The sequence below is a fragment of the Pteropus vampyrus genome, unplaced genomic scaffold, assembly GCF_000151845.1.
Source record: "Pteropus vampyrus isolate Shadow unplaced genomic scaffold, Pvam_2.0 Scaffold310, whole genome shotgun sequence".
NCBI classification, from domain to species: domain Eukaryota; kingdom Metazoa; phylum Chordata; class Mammalia; order Chiroptera; family Pteropodidae; genus Pteropus; species Pteropus vampyrus.
This window is the reverse complement of record NW_011889091.1, coordinates 1,461,763-1,467,084: the sequence shown is the minus strand read 5'-3', so window position 1 is coordinate 1,467,084 and position 5,322 is coordinate 1,461,763.

Genomic DNA, 5,322 nt, shown 5'->3' with positions numbered 1-5,322 from the left:
TCTCCAGGAGAGAAGGATCCGATGCTTGCCATGCTTCTCACACACCCTGCAGGCTAGCCTAGGGAAGGAGAGCTTCTGGCTGCCCTGGATGAAATCCCAGAGGGAACTTCCTAATCAGAAGAGAAGTGCCCTGGCATCAGACATGTGGGAGGCGGGCAGTGAGAATGTATGAGGAAGGTATCATTTCTGAAAAGAGAATGTGATGTGCCAGGCAGCGTTTTTAATATTCAGGTTGAAAAGGATTTTAGAAGTGACTTGGCATCATCGGTAACAATCTACTTTAACTCAATTTGCCGTAAAAAGATGCCACTTTTGCTTTCTACATGACACGTGAGAAAACGCAGCACTTGCCTTGCTAAGTACCGTGGCTACCCTCCTGTGGCCAGAACACACTACGCAGAGAACCCCCGGGGTCAGGCCTGCCTGGCTGGCTTGAGCGGGGTGGGGGGATGTCAGCTGTAACTCTTCATAACTACATGGCTCAGGTCACCATCCTTAGTTCTGTTTCCCTTGGAAGATGCTCCTGCAGTTCCTGCAGTTCCACCACCTCACGGGGGGAAATGATATCCAAACCATGATCGTAAATTGTCCCTTGCTTCATTTCACTTTCTCCTGATGCCTGTCATACCATGAAGATAAAGAGACCTTCTTCAACACAGCAAGACAGTTATTACGAATTCAGCCAGGCAATCCACATGCAGTTCTCCTAATGTTTCTTCATTTCCTGTTTCCAAGTACACAACATTAATCCTCACATAAGACATGTTGCCCCCAAATAACTGACAAATGTCCTTTTACAGCATTGTCAATGGGACCAGATAAACAAGTGGAACTTTAGCCACTCCACCCCTTTATCTCATGGAAATTAAGAAAAAAATTGCACATCTAGGAACAATATGTGCAAGGGTGGTCTCCTGGCAATTTGCAGCCAATTACAAGGGTACACTGCTTTGCACAATGGATGTGCTTCTGAAAAGGTTATATGCAAATAGAATTTTTGTAAATTGAATTATATTTAACATGCACCAAGGGAACTGGCTATTTTAGGGACACCAAAGTTGAATTCATTTTGTGGAGCAGGGAACCCTTTGTAAAGCAAATTACCATCCTCCATTTCATATATTCTTTGATAAGGTCAGGCTTTATTATTTTGGACCTTTTTGAACTAGAGCATATCTACAGTGTTAAAATGGTAATAATAAGATATTCTGAGCCTTTGCCAAATTCTAGAAGTAAGAGGAGAGAGTGAAAACTAACTCTGATTCTCCTCCTAAAGGAAAGGATGAACTGGAGAAAAAGGGAGACTTCGGTATTGATTCGTCAGGATATCCAGGGGGCTATTGTTACTTTTGGTCCAAGTCTGGCAGACTCCCCTCAGCTAGGACTCTCTGTGTCCCTGTTACATTAGTTCTTTCTGGAACTGCAGGCTCCTAGAAGACTCGTAAGTTCTCAAAGTGACAACCAGCCCAAACAAGGTCTTGTTAACCCTTCAGCCTTCTTAATCACAGGGCCTGGGGCCTACCAGCTTTGTAAGGGCCTAGCAGATGTCTGAGAACTGAAAGAACACAAAGAAAAAGTGCAAATCAAAATTAATAAATGTTTAATTAAAGATCTACAAAGTGTAACATTGTGTCAACTTCATTAATTGTTAAATTTAGTATTCATGAAAATTTAATTACCTAAGAATTAGAAAGGAAGAAACAAACTCATTATTCACAGCTGCTATATGGTCCTCATTAAAGAAATCCAAGGGAATCTATAGATAAACTGTATTAGTCGATGGAAGCTGGGTTGTGCTGTGGTAAAAATTAATCCTGAAACATCAGTGACTTAACACACAGCAGTTTATTTCCTTCTCATGCGATCTGTTGAAGTTCTGAGTGACTCCGTACCATGTAGTGATTCATCAACCCAGGCTCCACCTCAGCACTAGGTGTACACATCTGTTTCAGCAGAAGAGAGGGATGGGAACAAAACAAAACAAAACAAAACAAAACATGCTTTTCACTGCCTCAGCCTGGAAGTGATCCATACCACTTCCACTCCTATTTCATTGGCCACAACTAGTCACATGTCCCCTAACCACAGGGTCCCTGGGAAGTGTAGGTTTTTTTTTTTTTTGTATGCTCGGTGAGACCTATAATGTCTACCATGTAAACTATTAAGTTAATAATAGCTCAGCAAGATCGCTATACCCAAATTAATAGCATTCCTATACATCTGTAACAAAAAATTAGAAAATGTAAATTTAAACAAATGTCAACTTAAAATGCAACAAGCCATTGGAACAAATTTAACAAAAGATGTGTAAGATGTTTGTAGAGATAATTATAAAACTTTATTGAAGGATAGAAAATATGTCAGTCCTCTCCAAATTAATCTATAGATTAAAGGCAATTTTGGTAGAAATACAAATAGAATTTTTGGTGATGGTTAGTAAGCTGAATCCTAAAGATCATATGGAATAATAAATAACCCAGAATAAAGAAGAAAATTTTACAGAAAAGGCTTCGGGTGACAGGGATGGCGGTGGTGTTCTCGCAGAGATAGATAAGCGGACAAATGTTACAGAGGAAAAATAGACTCATTGTAAGTAAACCTGGTATTTGACAAAGGTGGCGTTATGAATCAGTGCAAAGGGAGGCCAACCCAGCATTGGAATATTGGATATGGAAAAAGTGACCACAGATTGTAAGTGATTGTAAATATTACATTCTAAATCAAATAATTTCAAAATAAAATTATTAAAAACCCTTCCAATTTTTTTTACAGCAAAAATAATATCTTTAGTGTGTAATGTGGGTGTATTTGAATATTTTTGACATAATGTGGGATGTGGTTTCCAAGCATAAGAGTGGCCTACAAAAGTCATAAACTCACATATCTGCAATTGAATTTTCTCTCTTTGATCCTCACTGAGTATCCACAGGGGTTATTTGACTACCTCCAGGAATGATGATAGGGAATCATCAACTCTTCAGACAGGCCACTTCATCTTGGCTTGTCTTTGGGTAAAGAGCAAGGTGGGGCAGTGCAGGCATCTTACAATGAGGTGCTATTTACAAGCTGCACATTCATCCCTGTTGGAGCAGGTAGGGTAGTGCCTGTTGAGGACAATTCACATGAAGGACTCAAGAGCTCTCTGGAAGGAAACCAGTTTAGAGCAGAGAAAATCAAGGACACCAGACTGATCCAAAGACTAAGCCATGGGGACAAGGAGTAAATGATTTTGAATCTCAGTGTACGGCTCAGATTGACTTTCTTACCTTATCTGATTTGCCAGAACAATACTGAGTCTTTCCTGCCCCTTTCCTTTAACTCACTGCTAGCAGCACATCAGCCCTGTCTACTGAGCAGCTTTTTTTCTGCTCCAAGTGGCCCACTCTCTAACCTCAACAAACCTTTTAGGGTTTCTCTTGCCCCTTCACTTGCCCCCTGACCACTACCAGCCAGAATTCCAGTGCAGGTAGCTAAATGGTTCCTTCCCATAAGATTGGAGGTAACCACAGACAGAGGATTTCACTGAGAGACAGAGGAGAACCCAGGAAAAAAGAGATAGAAAACAGGACATTTCAATCGCCTCCTGAATTGCCTAGAACTGCCCTGTCTGCTCCAACAGCATGCGAAGAGATGCAGGCTGTGAAGAGGCCTACTGTCCTTCATAACTGTGACATAACCATGTGGAACATAGCTTAGTGGAACCCTGATCAACATTCACATGGGAACTATGTTCACATGGGAAATACTTTCTGAACTCCATCTGAGGATATCAGAAATACTGTCTGAGCATTTTTAGCAACAGTGTAAGGAAGCATAAGTGCCATCTGAGCCAAGCAAGTGTGGGGGCGGGGAATTGGGAGTAAGGACAACTCAGTAACCTGTATAGTTTCCTAGGGTGCTAGTTGAAAGGTCAACACTCATCTGTATTGACGAGGCCTAACAATAAAATATTGTGACTGATTTTTGTCATTGATATGACCTAATTAACATAATGACCACAGAATTAGACAAAACAATGAGATTCGATTTCATGTTATTTAAATATTTCTTTGACTGTGGCTCCAACATGAAGAGTTTGATTGATTATATGTGTACATATATATACAGTAAAAAGAGAAGTTGAATCCAAGCAGGTGGTAAAGCAAAATGTAGGAATTCGAGATTCTAAAAGTCAGACTCAAATATAAGATGATGATATGATTTTAACATTAGGCAGGCGCTGACAAAGCAACTGTAAACTTCAGAGGGACTTTATGAGTCTCATTAGTGTCATAGGTACAAATCCAGTTCGTGCCCTAGCCTATGGCCTCTTTAATCACTAAGTAACCTTTTTGTCAGCTAAAAACATGGTCTCGAAAACTGCTTATGAAAGTACTACAAAATTGTTTGGAATGACATAATTATTTCTTTAGTGGATATGTACCTTTAAAGAAAATCAATCTCATAATATTAATGGTGGGTCTTTATGAATAATATGTGCGTATTTGATACTTGGGAGTCTTATAATGATTCACAGAATTTAGCCTATTGGAATACTAAATCAGTGTTATAATTCCAATTTAAAATGAGTAGATATGTGATTTTAAGCTGAAACTTCTTTAGAAAATGTGTTTGCTAGTTGGATAAAGAATCCATTTTAAAAGACAATTGAGTATATGAAATTTATATACCCAGTTCAAAATATTTAAAGGAATTTAATGATTAATTTGTAAGTCAGACCAAAAATTAATAAAATGCCCCCTTAAAAGCAAGTATTAAAATTTTCTTGATTTTGAAATAAACATTTGAAAGTTGAACCTAAAAACCAAAATTTTTTAAAACATACATTTAATAAATTAAGTATTAATTTTGAAAACAAAAATAACATTCTGACTCGTCTTTTCTGAGTATGAAAAGTAGAATCTAAGACACTAAAATTTCATGTCAATTATTTTTTAACTTATCAAAACTTTCATATCAAATATTATTCTTTAAAATAGTCTTACTCTGCCTGACTTCAAATTATACTACAAAGCGAAAGTAATCAAAACGGCATGGTATTGGCACCAAAACATACACAAGGACCAGTGGAACAGAATCGAGAATCCAAAAGTAAACCCATATTTATATGGGCAAATGATTTTTGATAAAAAAGCCAAAAACATACAGTGGAGAAAGGAAAGCCTCTTCAATAAATAGCGCTGGGAAAATTGGAAGGCCACCTGCAAAAGAATGAAACTAGACTGTCGTCTATCACCACACACCAAAATTAACTCAAAATGGATTAAGGACCTGAATATAAGACTGGAATCAATAAAATGCATAGAAGAAAACATAGGAACT